The sequence below is a fragment of the Carcharhinus amblyrhynchos genome, chromosome 5, assembly GCF_965287045.1.
Source record: "Carcharhinus amblyrhynchos chromosome 5, sCarAmb.v2.hapA, whole genome shotgun sequence".
Lineage (NCBI taxonomy): Eukaryota > Metazoa > Chordata > Chondrichthyes > Carcharhiniformes > Carcharhinidae > Carcharhinus > Carcharhinus amblyrhynchos.
This window is the reverse complement of record NC_137328.1, coordinates 99,745,285-99,760,324: the sequence shown is the minus strand read 5'-3', so window position 1 is coordinate 99,760,324 and position 15,040 is coordinate 99,745,285. Positions and strand designations below refer to the sequence as shown.

At 44.0% G+C, this 15,040-nt stretch overlaps 1 non-coding gene across 1 annotated transcript; it reads right to left on the bottom strand.

The window, feature by feature from the left end:
- Positions 1-215: 215 nt before the first annotated feature.
- Positions 216-413, bottom strand: LOC145343563 (U2 spliceosomal RNA). Its single transcript, XR_013886725.1, has one exon. It is a non-coding gene; the product is annotated as a U2 spliceosomal RNA (small nuclear RNA).
- Between the last annotated feature and the right edge of the window lie 14,627 nt (positions 414-15,040).

Sequence of the window (15,040 nt, the reverse complement as noted above, 5' to 3'; positions counted from 1 at the left end):
TTGTAAATAGTCTTTCCTTCCTGTAAATGAACAATTGTGATCTCACAGCTGTTTGGCTGCACGGAGTTTTGTTACCACATATGGATACAACATTTTTTTTTGTTTACTTTATTCCAATCCAATCAAGTCAAATTAAAGCCCATTCAGAGTCCCAAGAAGTTGGGACATTCCTGATCCAAGCTGACACGACAGGGCTCTCACCTCCTGTCTTGGGCTTGATCTACATGATCCAAGCTGATTGGAGTAGGCATAGCTCCTCCTCCAAGGCTTGATCTCATTTGCATCTTAGCCAAAAGGCCGAGATGCCGCTTTTAAAAATTGCTTCAAATGGAGCTGAAATGTAACTAATGACTTCAACCAAGTACAGCATGTCAATACTACACTTGATCTTAGCCAAAAGGCTGAGAAATGATCCCTAAGAGATATGGATACAACATTGTCTAAGGCACAGAAAGCAGTTATTTTCAAACTGGAGGGAGTGTTATCCGCAGTATTAGCACCACTGCTCCTCTTGATAAATATTAATGACTTGGACTTAGTTACACAGCTGCAACTTGTAAGTTCACAAATGACACAGAACTTGGAAACTTAGTAAATATTGAGAAGGATAGTTACAATCTTCTGGAAAACAGGCTGGTGAACTGAGAAGGCAGATGGCAAGTATGTCTTGTCTAATGCAGATAAACATGAAGTGATGTATTTTAATAAGAGAGAGGATTCATCGAACTGTTACAGCACTGAAGAAGATCTTTCGACTCACTGGGCGAGACTTTACAGCCTCACTCGATCCGAGTCTAGAAAGTCCTGCCCACAGTCAACGAACGTTTCCATTCGGTGGCATGGTGGCACAGTGGCTAGTATTGCTGCCTCATAGCGCCAGGGAGCCAGGTTCAATCCTGGCCTTGGGACAGTACCTGTGTGCAGTTTGCACTTTCTCCCCGTGTCTGCATGGGTTTTCCGCTGGGTGCTCTGGTTTCCTCCCACAGTCCAAAGTTGTGCGGGTTAGTGGACTAGCCATACTAAATTGACCATAGCGTCAGGGGGATTAGCAGGGTAAATGTGTGGGGTTGTGGGAATAGGGCCTGGGTGGAATTGTAGTCGGTACAGACTCAATGGGCCAATGGCTTCTTTCTGTACTATAGGGAATCTATGAGTTCCAGCGATTGAGTCCATGAGGAGAGTCAATATAAACTGAACAGTACAATTATAAAGGAGCTGGAGTAACACAGAAACAATTTGGAGATGCCGGCGTTGGACTGGGGTAAACACAGTAAGAAATCTCACCACACCAGGTTAAAGTCCAACAGGTTTATTTGGTAGCAAACACCACTAGCTTTCGGAGCCCTGTTCCCTTGTCAGGTGAGTGAGGATTTCTGATCAATTCTGTGATCAGAACTCCCAGTCACCTGATGAAGGAGCAGCGCTCCGAAAGCTAGTGGTGTTTGCTACCAAATAAAACTTTTGGACTTTAATCTGGTGTGGTGAGATTTCTTACTGTAACAGAGAAACTCAGGATGCATACCCATCAATTACTGATGTTGGCAGAACAAGCTGAGAGGCTTTTTTTTTAATTATTAGACCCTTGGCTTCATAAACAGAGGATTGGAGCACAAATGTAAGGGAATTACAAAAACAAGGATGGAAATAAGTAAGCGTCTATATAGTACTGTTTGCTCACAAGACACAAAGCAATTCATAACCAATGCTAATTGCTTCTGAATTGCAGTCAGGATTACTATATTACTTCATACCTTGTCTTTTCACTGGCACCTTTGTCCTGTGGTTAGCAGAGAACTCAAAAATCTAACTGCAATATTGTGATCTGTTTTGATGTGGTCAGCCAAGATCCAGAACCCTGCCTTTGCCGCTTAGTCTAACTACTTTAATGTGAATAATGACTGAGGGAATGGGGAGGATGTGGTAAGCCAGAGGGTGACTATCCTATCTGAAAAAAAGAGCAATCTATGGGTCTGGATGAAAGAACTGGCTGATTCATGGATGCGATGATATGTAGCTTCAATCTTTTGCCGCCCTCTTTCATTTCTAACTTAACGGCCTTGCTCTGAGCTTCAGAGGACAAGGGGTGCTACAAGTGATTGGCCTAACAAATGTTTGAAATCAGGTTAAGTACAAGGTTCGGCAGGTACAATGTTCACAAAGTCATAAAATTGTTACAGAGCAGAAGGAGGCCATTCAGCCCGTGTCTGAACTGCCCCTCCAGATAAGCATTATAACTTAGTGCTGTTCCCCTGCCTTTTTCCCCTTGTGTCTTGTTTCTATTCAAGTGATCATCTAATGCCCTATTGAATGCTTCAATTGAATCTGCCTCCACCATGCTACAAGGCTGTGCATTCCAGACCCAAACCACTCACTGGGCAGGATCCTACGGCCTCGCTTGGCCAAGACTGGAAAATCCCACCCAAGGTCAATGGGGGATTTCAGTTGTTGGACCCTTGCCTGCTCCAATTCCATGGTGGGCAAGGTGGTGGAGTTCTGGCCACTAGGTGAAAAACATTTCTTCACATCATATTTGTTTCATTTGTGAATCACTTTAAGTTTGTGCCTTCTCATTCTCGATTCTCTTACAAGCGGGAACAGTCTCTCCCTATCTACTCTGTCCAGCCCCCTCATGATTTTGAACACCTCTATTAAAATCTCCTTTTTTCCTTCTTCTTTCCGAGAGGAACAGTCCTAACTCCTCCAATCTATCCTCAAGCTGAAGTTTCTCAGTAAGAAGTCTCACAACACCAGGTTAAAGTGAAGTTTCTCATCACTGGAACCAGTTTTGTAAATGTAGCCAAATGCCATTTTCCCGTCACCAACACCCTTTATTGTGCAGCACAGAGAAAGGCTGTGTGGTTTACACTGAGACAGTCTACATCTCGGGGCTGACAGTGCTGCTCCCAGTCAAGCAGCAGGTTTGAAAACCCCCACTGACTGCTTCTCTTGTAGCCTCTGCCTGCTCAATAAGGAAACCTGCTCTCTATGAAGCCTACGGGGAAATCTATCAATGATTCCCCATGTTCCTTATGGCCATCAGAACATCCCTCCCTCTCAGGTTTGATTTGATTTGATTTATTATTGTCACACGTATTAACATACAATGAAAAGTATTGTTTCTTGCGCACTATACAGACAAAACATACTGTTCATAGAAAAGGAAAAGAGGGAATGCAGAATGTAGTGTTACAGCCATAGCCAGGGTGTAGAGAAAAATCAACAATGCAGGGTATTTCTGTTCAAAAGTCTGATGGCAGCAGGGAAGAAGCTGAACTTGAGTCAGTTGGTACATGACCTCAGACTTTGTATCTTTTTCCTGTGGGAAGAAGGTGGAAGAGAGAATATCTGGGGTGTGTGGGGTCCTTAATTATGCTGGCTGCTTTGCCGAGGCAGTGGGAAGTATAGACAGAGTCAATGAATGGGAAACTGGTTTGTGTGATGGATTGGGCTACATTCACGACCTTTTGTAGTTCCTTGTGGTCTTGGGTAGAGCAGGAACCATACCAAGCTGTGATACAACCAGAAAGAATGCTTTCTATGGTGCATCTGTAAAAGTTGGTGAGAGTTGTAGCTGACATGCCAAATTTCCTTAGTCTTCTGAGAAAGTAGAGGCATTGGTGGGCTTTCTTAACTATAGTGTCAGTAGTGGGGGGGACCAGGACAGGCTTTGGTGATCTGGACACCTAAAAACTTGAAGCTCTTGACCTTTCTACTTCGTCCCCTTTGATGTAGACAGGGGCATGTTTTCCTTTACGCTTCCTGAAGTCGATGACAATCTCCTTTGTTTTGTTGACATTGAGGGAGAGATTATTGTCACTGCACCAGTTCACCAGATTCTCTATCTCTTTCCTGCACTCTGTCGCATCATTGTTTGAGATCTGACCCACTACAGTGGTATCATCAGCAAACTTGAAAATCGAACTGGAGGGGAATTTGGCCGCACAGTAATAGGTGAAGAAGGAGTATAGTATGGGAATGAGAACACAGCCTTGTGGGGCACTAGTGTTGAGGATGATCGTGGAGGAGGTGTTGTTGCCTATCCTTACTGATCTGTAGGTTAGGAAGTTCAGGATCCAGTGGCAGAGAGACGAGCTGAGCCCCAGGCCACGGAGTTTGGAGATGAGTCTCGTAGGAATAATGGTGTTGAAGGCTGAGCTGTAGTCAATAAATAGGAATCTGACATAAGTGTCCCTAGGTGTTCTAGGGTTGAGTGCAGTGCCAGGGAAATGGTGTCTGCTGTGGACCTGTTGCAGCGATAGGCAAACTGTAGTGGATCCAGGCAATCTGGGAGGCTGGAAATGATTCATGCCATGACTAACCTTTAAAGCACTTCATAATGATCCATATCTCTCCCGGCAACTGTGCTGTGAGGAAGTTCTTTCCGTCACTTAGTCGGTTGGAGGTTGGTCGAAGACAGGGCTGGATCAGGCAGCATTAATTGAAGAGTGGACCTTCATTCCCAGAGGGAGAGTTGCATGGTTACCAACGCAGGCTCTGTTTCAGCCCAGAGGTCCACTTCTTCAGCCCCCACCTCCGAATCCGTACATTCACTATCCGGAGGAGCCAATGCAGAGTCAGCTCTGAGCTGAGGGCCGGCACTGGCAGCAGCCATCTCCATGGCCAGTAGTGTGGCCTTCTCGGAGATAGCCCAAGTGTGGCACTTTCTGACTCGGAGATAGCCCAAGTGCTTCTTCAAGGTTTTACCCTGGACTTTGATACTGGTCCCATTTTCTCCTTAACGATTCTAGGGACCATCCCTGAAGTTTCTCTCGTGATCCAGATCACCCATTGCAAAAGTTCCTTCTGTGCTTGCAGAATCAGCACAGTAGTTAACACTCTGCCTCACAGCGCCAGGGACCCGGGTTCAGTTCCTGGCTCGGGTGACTGTGTGGAGTTTGCACGTTCTCTCCGTGTCTGCGTGGGTTTCCTCCGGGTGCTCCGGCTTCCTCCCACAGTCCAAAGATGTGCTGGTTAGCTGCATTAGCCATGATAAATTGTTCCTCAGTGTACCCGAACAGGCACTGGAGTGTGGCGTCTGGGGGGATTTTCATAGTAACTTCGTTGCAGTGTTAATGTAAGCCAACTTGTGACTAATAAATGAATTTAACTTAATTTTTTTTTGTTTTTCTACAGGGAATCCATCCTCTGCGCCAAGTTTGAGAACAGCAGGTTCAATCTGTACAAAGCTGTTGTCCAACCAAAAGGTTTGCTGGGGCAGGCCCTGTTGTGTGTTGTGTGGTCCTGCAATCAAATAAAAATTGTGGCAACTTGGTCTCCATGGACGTACTGGTTGTTTCTTTATGTGAGTTTTGAAGGTTTGAACCACCCGTTCTGCCAGTCCATTTGACAATTGGTAATAAGATGCAGCCTGTATGCGTTGGATACCATTGGGAAGCACAAAGTTCTAGAAATTGCCACCAGTAAAGATCATGCTGCTATCGGAAACCAGGACATCCGGTATTCCGTCTGTGCTGAAGCTTTGCCGCAATTTCTCAATCGTAGCCTGAGACGTTGTGGAATTTATGAGGTGCATCTTGAACCACTTGAAGTGTGCATCCAACACGGTTAAAAACATGGAACCCATAAAGAGACCTTCAAAGTCCACACGCACACACACACACCCATTGCCTGCCGGGCCATGCCCGTGGGTGTCGGGAGGTTGAGGGTGAGAGTTTTCATTTTCCTGGCACAGGTCACATTGCTTCACCAAGTCTATGATGTTGGGAATCAGAACCAGGCCACCAGGGGTAACTTCTGGTCAGCATCCTTATTCCTGATACTGCAGCATGGCCATTACGTAGTTCCGTTAATATTGGACATCATCCTGGGGCAGAATAATTACTCAGGAGCCCCAAAAAAATGATCCTGTCCTCAATACTAGATTCATCTTTCTTAACAAAGGGGGCGGCACAGTGATTAGCACTGCTGCCTCACAACACCAGGAAGCCAGGTTCGATTCCTGGCTTGGGTCACTGTCTGTGTGGAATTTGCACATTCTCCTCGTGTCTGAGTGGGTTTCCTCCGGGTGCTCCGGTTTCCTCCCACAGTCCAAAGATGTGCGGGTTAGGTTGATTGGCCATGCTAAATTGCCCCTTAGGGTCCTGAGATGCGTAGGTTAGAGGGATTAGTGGGTAAATATATGGGGGTACGGGGGTAGCGCCTGGGTGGGATTGTGGTTGGTGCAGACTAGATGGGCCAAATGGCCTATTTCTGCACTATAGGGTTTCTATGATTCTATGATATGCCTTACACAACATGATGTGGCACATCTGTACAGCTAGGACACTAGATACGATTATTTTATAATTATCACGTCTGCTTGACATTCTCCAATACGTTTTGTCAGTTGTAAGTTCCAATACTTCTCACTGAGACATTGCTTCTGCTAATTCCCAAGGATCTACTCTTGATTATTTGAGCCTACACCAGCTCACTTGTTGTCCAGAGCAAGTGAAATTGAAAACAATTTCCAAAAGATGTACTACAGATCAAAAAAAGTTTAAACATTGGATTTGACAGTTCATATTTTAAAAAATCTCTCAGTAAAAGAAGCACATTTTACATTTTAAAGCATCCTCGCAATATTTCTGATCTCCAAAAAAATTCCAAACTTCAAAAATTAAAACACTTGACACACAAAAATCCCACCGGATAAATTCACATCACATGAGAATGTATCCCCGTTGCCAACCAAGGATATAGGAAGTAGGATAGGCCTCTCAGCCTCTCAAATTCACTCTGCCATTTAATAAGACCATGACTAATTCTGAAGGTGGCTTCAATTGCCCTTTCCTGCCTGACCCCCATAATCCTTATCCATTGAAAATCTGTCTAATTCAACCTTGAATATATTCAGTGACCCAGTCTCCACTCAGATAGAGAATTCCAAACACAAACAACCCTCAATGAAGAAATTCCTCCTCATCCCCATTTCAAATGGGAGACCACTTATTTTTAAACTGTGCCTCCTTGTTCTAGATTCTCCCGTGAAGGGAAACATCCTCTCAGCAGGTACCCTGTCACCTCTTCATAAAAGTAATGCAAAGTCATCATAATAAGGCGGCACAGTAGCACAGTGGTTAGCACTGCTGCTTCACAGCTCCAGGGACCTGGGTATGAATCCCAGCTCGGGTGACTGTCTGTATGGAGTTTGCACATTCTCCCTGTGTTTGCGTGGCTTTCCTCCGGGTGCTCCAGTTTCCTCCCACAGTCCAAAGATGTGCGGGCTAGGTTGATTGGCCATGCTAAATTACCCCTTAGTGTCCGGGATGCATAGGTTAGAGGGATTAGTGAGTAAATATGGAGAGATATGGGGATAGGACCTGGGTGGGATTGTGGTTGGTGCAGACTCGATGGGTCCTCTGCACTGTTGGATTCTATGATTCTATGATAGTCCCAGATGACAATAGGTTGACTGGTGCAATTTAACCTGAGGATCACCACACATCAGGTGAAGAGCAAGGTTGAGAAGGTAGGCCTTCGTGAGTAACCTTAGCCGGTAGAAATCCGTAGAACTCTTACAGGGAGGTCATTCAACCCATCTAGTCTGCACCGACAACAATCCACTCAGGACCTATTCCTGTAATTCCACATATTTACCCCGCCAATCCCTCTAACCGGGACACTAAGGGCAATTTAACATGGCCAATCAACCTAACCTGCACTTCTTTGGACTGTGGGAGGAAACCTGAGCACCCAGAGGAAACCCACGCAGACACGAGGAGAATGTGCAAACTCCACACAGACAGTGACCCAAGCTGGGAATCGAACCCAGGTCCCTGGAGCTGTGAGGCAGCAGTGCTACTCACTGTGCCATCATGCTGCCCCAATTGAACACACGCTGGTGGAATCACTCTGCATCGCTAACCAGCTGTGCAGCCAAGTGAGGTAAACCCTAACCCCTAAAATATGTTCCTTATAACTGCCATATGTATCATTATAAACAAGATGCATTGGCCCGAGTTTACTGTGAAAAAATAACTTTGAGGCTAATAACATTTACTATCATTTATGTATAAATCTGTCACAAAAGCAGTTAAAAGTGAAAATCCAGAAATTGCAATCTGAGATGTACCATTCTATACACAAACAGCATCCCACCATCTAGCTCCCCATTCAAATATATTGAAAGTAATGAAGTTCTGTATTGACACTTTCGATATGGACTAAACTCACCACAGTAAGTTATGGTTTCAGTATAGGCACCCTTAATAGTGTGAGATGTCTTAAGAACTACCGAGCATCCTCTGATTTCGCAAACTCTACACAGACAGTGACTCAAGATGGAAATCAAACCCGGGTCCCTGGCGCTGTGGGCAGCAGTGCTAACCACTGTACTACTATGCTGCCCTTATTTGGGTCCATTAATTTATGGATTTTTCATCTTTTAAACAGATATTTAAAAGCAAATTGTACTTTATTAATGGATTATACAAATTGGCCACTGTGTGATCTTAAGCAATCCATGCAGACTCAATGGGCCAAATGGCCTAATTCTGCTCCTACATCTTATTTATGGTCCTATGGTCCCAGCTACACAAGTCTTTGTGTTGTGTTAATTGTTGTTTATCTGGATTCGTGTAGGGTTCCCTGAATCATCTTGTATACAATCATCTGCTCTTCTTTTGAATGTTGTGGACTCTGTCATCACTTACTGAGAGACTCATTTCCTCATTTTTTTTTCTTTCCTGTGTGTCTCATAGCATTTCCCTTTTGGCTGCCTATTGCAGGAAGTTTGGGTGTTTTCATCACACAGATATGGCTTTGAAGAAGGCAATCAGCATGCTTGGTTTCATTGTTCAGAACATTGAATACAGGAGTTGGGATGTCTTGTTGAAGTTGTACAAGACATTGGTAAGGCCACACTTGGAATACTGTGTGCAATTCTGGTCACCCTATTATAGAAAGGATACTATTAAACTAGAAATAGTGCAGAAAAGATTTACTAGGATGCCACCGGAACCTGATGGTTTGAATTATAAGGAGAGGCTGAATAGACTGGGACTTCTTTCTCCAGAGTGTAGGAGGCTGAGAGGTGACCTTATAGAGATCTATAAGATAATGAGGGGTATAGATAAGGTAGATAGTCAATATCTTTTTCCAAAGGTAGGAGAGTCTAAAACTAGAAGGCATAGGTTTAATGTGAGAGGGGAGAAATACAAAGGGTCCAAAGGAGTAATTTTTTCACAAAGAGGATGGGAAATGTCTGGAACAAGCTGCCAGAGGTAATAGTAGAGGTGGGTACAATTTTGTCTTTTAAAAAGCATTTAAATAGTTACATGGATAAGATGGGTATAGAGGGATATGGGCCAAATGCGGACAATTGGGATTAGCTTAGGGTTTTAAAAAAAAGGGCAGCACGGACAAGTTGGGCCAAAGGGCCATGCTGTAAACCTCTATGACTCTAAATGGGCAAGTGTGATCAACAACCTCGGGTCTCAAAGAGATAGCGCTGCAGATAACTCACAACAGATCTTTTTGACAATGTGTTGACAAAGATTACTTTCTACAGGGTGGTTTGTTGAGGGGGAAAAGAGACCTGACAATAAAATGTTAATAGTCAATAGTACTATATATTTTTTATATTCATTCGTGGAACATGGGTGTCGCTGGTTGGCCAGCATTTGTTGCCCATCCCTAGTTGCCCTTGAGAAGGTGGCAGTGAGTTGCCGTGTTGAATTGCTGCAGTCCACATGCTATATACATTCTATGAATGTTAAAAATGGCAAATGGCTGGGAAAGGCCAGCTGGTCTTCTGAGCCTTTCCCAGATTAATGTGCAACAATTTATATATACAGCATCGCTCCTTCCCCACCCTTTCTGTCCAACAGGCACTAGGGGAGGAAAAACCATTTCGAAAAAGAAATTCGAGGAAATTTCTCTCCAAACTTTGAAAGAGATCAAGCAAGTTCCATGTGACTATAGTGTTGGATGATGGATTTACTCAGAACTTACCGATCACTATCTATAATTATATCAGCCAGACAGACATCTGTCTCACTTCCTGAGAATGTATGCACTCTCTGCATGAACTGCAACTCACTTCAGAAGATGAAACGCTGTGAAAAGAAGTGTTTCCTGAGTATTTAATGTGGTTCTACACTATGCCACATACTCTTGTATTCTTTGGAATACAGCTGGACAGGTCATTACCCAACACTTTGTAAACATCCTAGGAGTTTCTCAAATAGTTGCAAGGGAAATTGATATCATTCCAAAACTAGGCTATTTGAGAATGTTGAACTAAAAGTTAGACAAAAGAGGTGGGTTATATTAAATTGAGAGGATAAAGAAGTGAATTTCAGAGTAGGGCCATTGTTTTATCATAGAATCCCTACTATGGCTATTCGGCCCATCGAGTCTGCACTGATTCTCTGGCAGCGCATCTTACCCAAGCCCTCTCCACCCTATCCCTGTGGTCCCACACAGTTTCCATGGCTAATTCATTTTGACACATTTAGTCTGGCCAATCCACCTGTAAACCTTTCAGTTGCCAAAGGTGGATGAAAGGCGGAATGATGCAGAAGACTGAATTCAGAGGAACAGTGTGTTTGAAAGGGTATATGGTTGGTGGAGATTGTACTGGAGGAAGGCAATGGAATGGGATTGTAGTTGATGAAGACAAAGAATTTAATTTTCACAGGTCGAGGGACCAGGGACTAGTGCAGATTACCTAAAACCTGGGTGATGTGTAGGGAGGTGTCAGTGAATAATGATTAGGAGCTTATCATGGGTAAATGATGGGAAATCTGTAAAAGAAAGCATTGAAGTTATTGAGGTTGGAAGAGATGAAGACCAAAACCATGGATGGCAGTATTTGCTGCTCCGCCACTGAAAACGTGAGCGTATCCCTGCTGATATTGGTGGACCTGCAGCCATTTAACACTGAGGAATGTGAATGAGTTGCAGACAGGATTTCTGTCCCTCATTCGTAAGTCCTGTCTTGGAGAGTACTTGCCAATCCAATTAACTGGCAGCTCTGTAGTTCCAGCAGTGCCACTGAGGGGTAATACTGGGACTACAGATATCCCCAGGAACCCAAGACAAAGATATATCCAGTGGTCTCAGTGCAGGGGCAGGACAAGAGGCCCCAGTTGAGAAGAAGATGGAGATTCATATTGGACAGGCAGGAGGCGAGGGGACAACTGAGGGGAATGCAGACTGAAGAGGTATGGGGAATCTGATCAGGAAAGGCAACAAGTGGTGGAGGTGTCTCTCCACTTTTCCCTCCAAAGGCCTGAGCAGGGTGAGTGATCTGTAGGATTTTCAAATTTACAACGGCCAGACGCACTGTAAAATCCCAGATGGAACCCCAGGTACAGCACAATCCAATTTTTTACAAGTTTATTTAATAGCCACAAGTAGGCTGACATTAGCACTGCAATGAAGTTATTGTGAAAATCCCCTAGTTGCCACATTTCGGCTCCTGTTCAGGTACACTGAGAGAGAACTTAGCATGGCCAATGCACCTAAACAGCACGTTTTTCCAGACTATGGGAGGAAACCAGAGCATCCGGAGGAAATCCATGCAGACACAGGGAGAACGTGCAAACTCCGCAGATAGTGACTCAAGCCGGGAATGGAACTCGGGTCCCTGGCACTGTGAGGCAGCAACGCTAATCACTGTGCCACCACTCAGTTTCAGAAATACTGCCAAATATATGAATGTGCTTTGCACAACAACCATATCTCAGGAATGCCAGTGATAATGACTTGTGATCTCCCATGTTTGATAGGCAGTCTGTATTGAGGTAATAGAAACAGGGCCTAGTTTTAAGGCTGATAAAATTGGATATCCTAAATTAAAGAATTGGGTACATTAAAATCAAACACAGTCAAACCTCGGGGAGGCCAATTGTACAAATACATAAACATGTCTGGGCCTGACACGTCAAAGGTCATTGCACACTACTGATGCTTAGCAGGAGATCATGCACCCCATTGAAATGCACCGGCCTATTGTTAGAAGCCCAGATTGGGCCAGATTTTCTGTCACAGAGTTCTTGTAAGCAACAGCATGGAGATGGACACCTGGGGGCAGACCCTGGTGTCCTGTCAGGCAAACATCAAGAAAGTAAGTCGTCTCACAACACCAGGTTAAAGTTCAACAGGTTTATTTGATTGTAAACACCACTAGCTTTCAGAGCGCTGTTGCTTCGTTAGGTGAGTGGGGAGTTCTGTTTCTGATCAGAACTCCCCACTCACCTGACGAAGGAGCAGTGCTCCAAAAGCTAGTGGCGTTTACTATCAAATAAACCTGTTGCACTTTAACCTGGTGTTGGAAGGCTTCTTACTGCATTTACCCCAATCCAACACCGGCATCTCTACATCAAGAAACCCACTGGGTATTGGAATGCCCTCCTGGGACCTCATTGGTTGGAAGCCAGAGAGGTTTTTGGAAAGGCAAGCAGGCAGGGGGATAAAGGGACAGTTTTTTAGGCGGCAGCAGCAAAGACGCGATGAGGGAGGTGTCCTTGACCATTCAGGAAACTGACCGGAGTAGGAAGGAAGAAGTCATGATGATGGACCAGAGGAACTCAGAGAATTGAGCCTGCACTTTTAACCAAACCATCTTTGCGGGTAGTATACTTGAATCTGGAGTATCTTCTTGTTTTATGTGGGTAATTTAAGGGTTAGCAGTGTTATTATTAATAAACTTGTTGACCCTTTATTTGTGTTTGCCCATTGTCCATCTTGCAAAGGGCACCACGGTAAAACCTTGGACTGTGCAAATTGGCCGAAAGTATCTGAGAATTAACAGCTACAACAGTATGTTTTGGAGGTTGAACAAGGTCATCTCTTTACATATCAACCTGAAAGGCTGAGATCATCAGTCAATATTATCCTTTCAGTGAAAAGCACGTAATTACATGAGTAGGCAGATTGGGCCAAAGGTTTATATCATTCAATTCTCATAAAAGGAGTGGAATGTTAGCATCTCTGCAATAAAGTGATTGAAGTCACAGATACCGCCACAGTACTGTGGATTCAATAAGTGTGCCAATCCACCCAAAACAAACCTCATTATGTTGCTGTACGATTTCTTGAAACAAAAACAAACTATTTTCTTAGAAACCTGCAAGAGGAAGAATAAACACTTAACGCTCGTGTGATTCTAAGCGTGCTGACCTCAAAAGCAGCCCTGTAATAATTCCAAGAATTATTTAGCTAAGCTGATAGTGAGTCACTTTATTGAATAATTGAAGCGTGCACCTTAAAATCTTCAGATGGTTTATAAACCATTTTGATTTAAGTCAGACTTAAAATGTCATATGTACTTAAATCACTTGGAAGTAGTTTTACTTTACATTTTAAGGTGCTACCATACTGTTTTCTTCAGTTGCCAGTCTTGAAAATTTAGGCTATTATTCAAACAATGTGCACCCTCCACAACAGTAGGTGACAAGTCCATCATTTCATTTTGTAAGGTGAGGTGCCTGGACCTGCTAGCAGTATTCCCAGGTGTGTTCTAACTAGGGCTTTGTATACATCAAGCATGATTTCTTCATCCTTGTATTTTAAATCCCCTCGATATAAAGGCAGCCTTTTTGACTATTTGTACCTGCTCATAACATTTTCAATGCAGGAGCCCATGGAACCAATTTGCTGGCTCAGGGCAGGAACACTAGGGGAGGCGCCATGATGGCAAGGCCATGTGGAGAGGGTGCCTGATTTGGAATGGTGTAAAGTTTATTTATTAGTATCTCAAGTAGGCTTACATTAACACTGCAATGAAGTTACTGTGAAAATCCTCTAGACGCCACACTTCAGCACCTGTTTGGGTACACTGAAGGAGAATTTAGCACAGCCAATGCACCTAGCCAGCATGTCTTTTGGAATGTGGGAGGAAACCAGAGCACCCAGAGGAAACCCATACAGACACAGGGAGAATGTGTAGACTCCACACAGACAGGTGACCCAAGCCAGGAATCAAACCCTTGTCGCTGGCGCTGTGAGGCAACAGTGCTAACCACTGTGCCACTGGAAAGGGGGCCAGTAGGAGGTGCAACCCCTAGGGATTGTCCTAGGCCTCAGTTTTCTCCCATAAAATTGCTAATGGACTGGTGGCAGGTGGAATAATTTCAAGGAACCTGCAGCACCCCTCCCCGCCCCACCGGCCACAGCTCTCTGCCTCCCCAAGCCTGCCTGAAAATAAATTCTGCCCAGGAGTTTGATGAATGGTTCACATCTAAAACCTCAGGCTGGTGTTTTCCCTTTGCAGATGCTGATTTATTTGCCAACCATTTCCATTTGTTTGATTTCGAGCACGTTGAGATTTTCCTGGATATTTATACCTGAAGAGGGCCAAACAGTAAAGGTGTAATCGTCACAAACCACTATAGGCTGATCTTCCCTTTGGAGGGGGAAGCTGATTGGTGATGATCTAACCTGAGGATCACCAAATCTCAAATGAGGAGCAAGGTTCAGAAGGTGGGTCTTCATGAATAACCTCAGCCAGTATGAGAATTGAACCCGCACTATTGGCTGCGCTCTGCATCATGAACCAGTCAACCAGCCAACTGAGCTAAATCAGCGCCCAATCCAAACAGTTTAGTGAATGTTTAAACATAGCTCCATGGAACATATTTCATATTCTATTATTTGGAACATGACTGAGATGCTCGTAAAGTGGCCAAAAGATCAAATGACTGTCAATCTGTTGGGGTTCTTTTTCAGCATTCAGTGCCAACAAACAATTGAGATGACAATATGACCATCAAGTGAACCATGTAATAACTCTAGGCCTGCAAATATTTACAGGATAGAAACTGATTACATTTCAGTTTATGTGGGAGTAGGAAGGGGGCACGGTAGAACGGTTCAGCTCCTGATCTTACTACAATGCAAAAGTAGGAGACTGTGTGTGGCATTGTTTACCTGTAATTTGACAACAATATGTTTACCAATAGTTTCACGAAAATGTATTCAACTGGACTATATTCCTAAAATGTGCAGATTGAAAAAAATTGCTCAAATTGTTAGGGAAGAAGTATGTTCTCTTCCAATTACGATAAAATTACAACATACATAGATCAGCCAT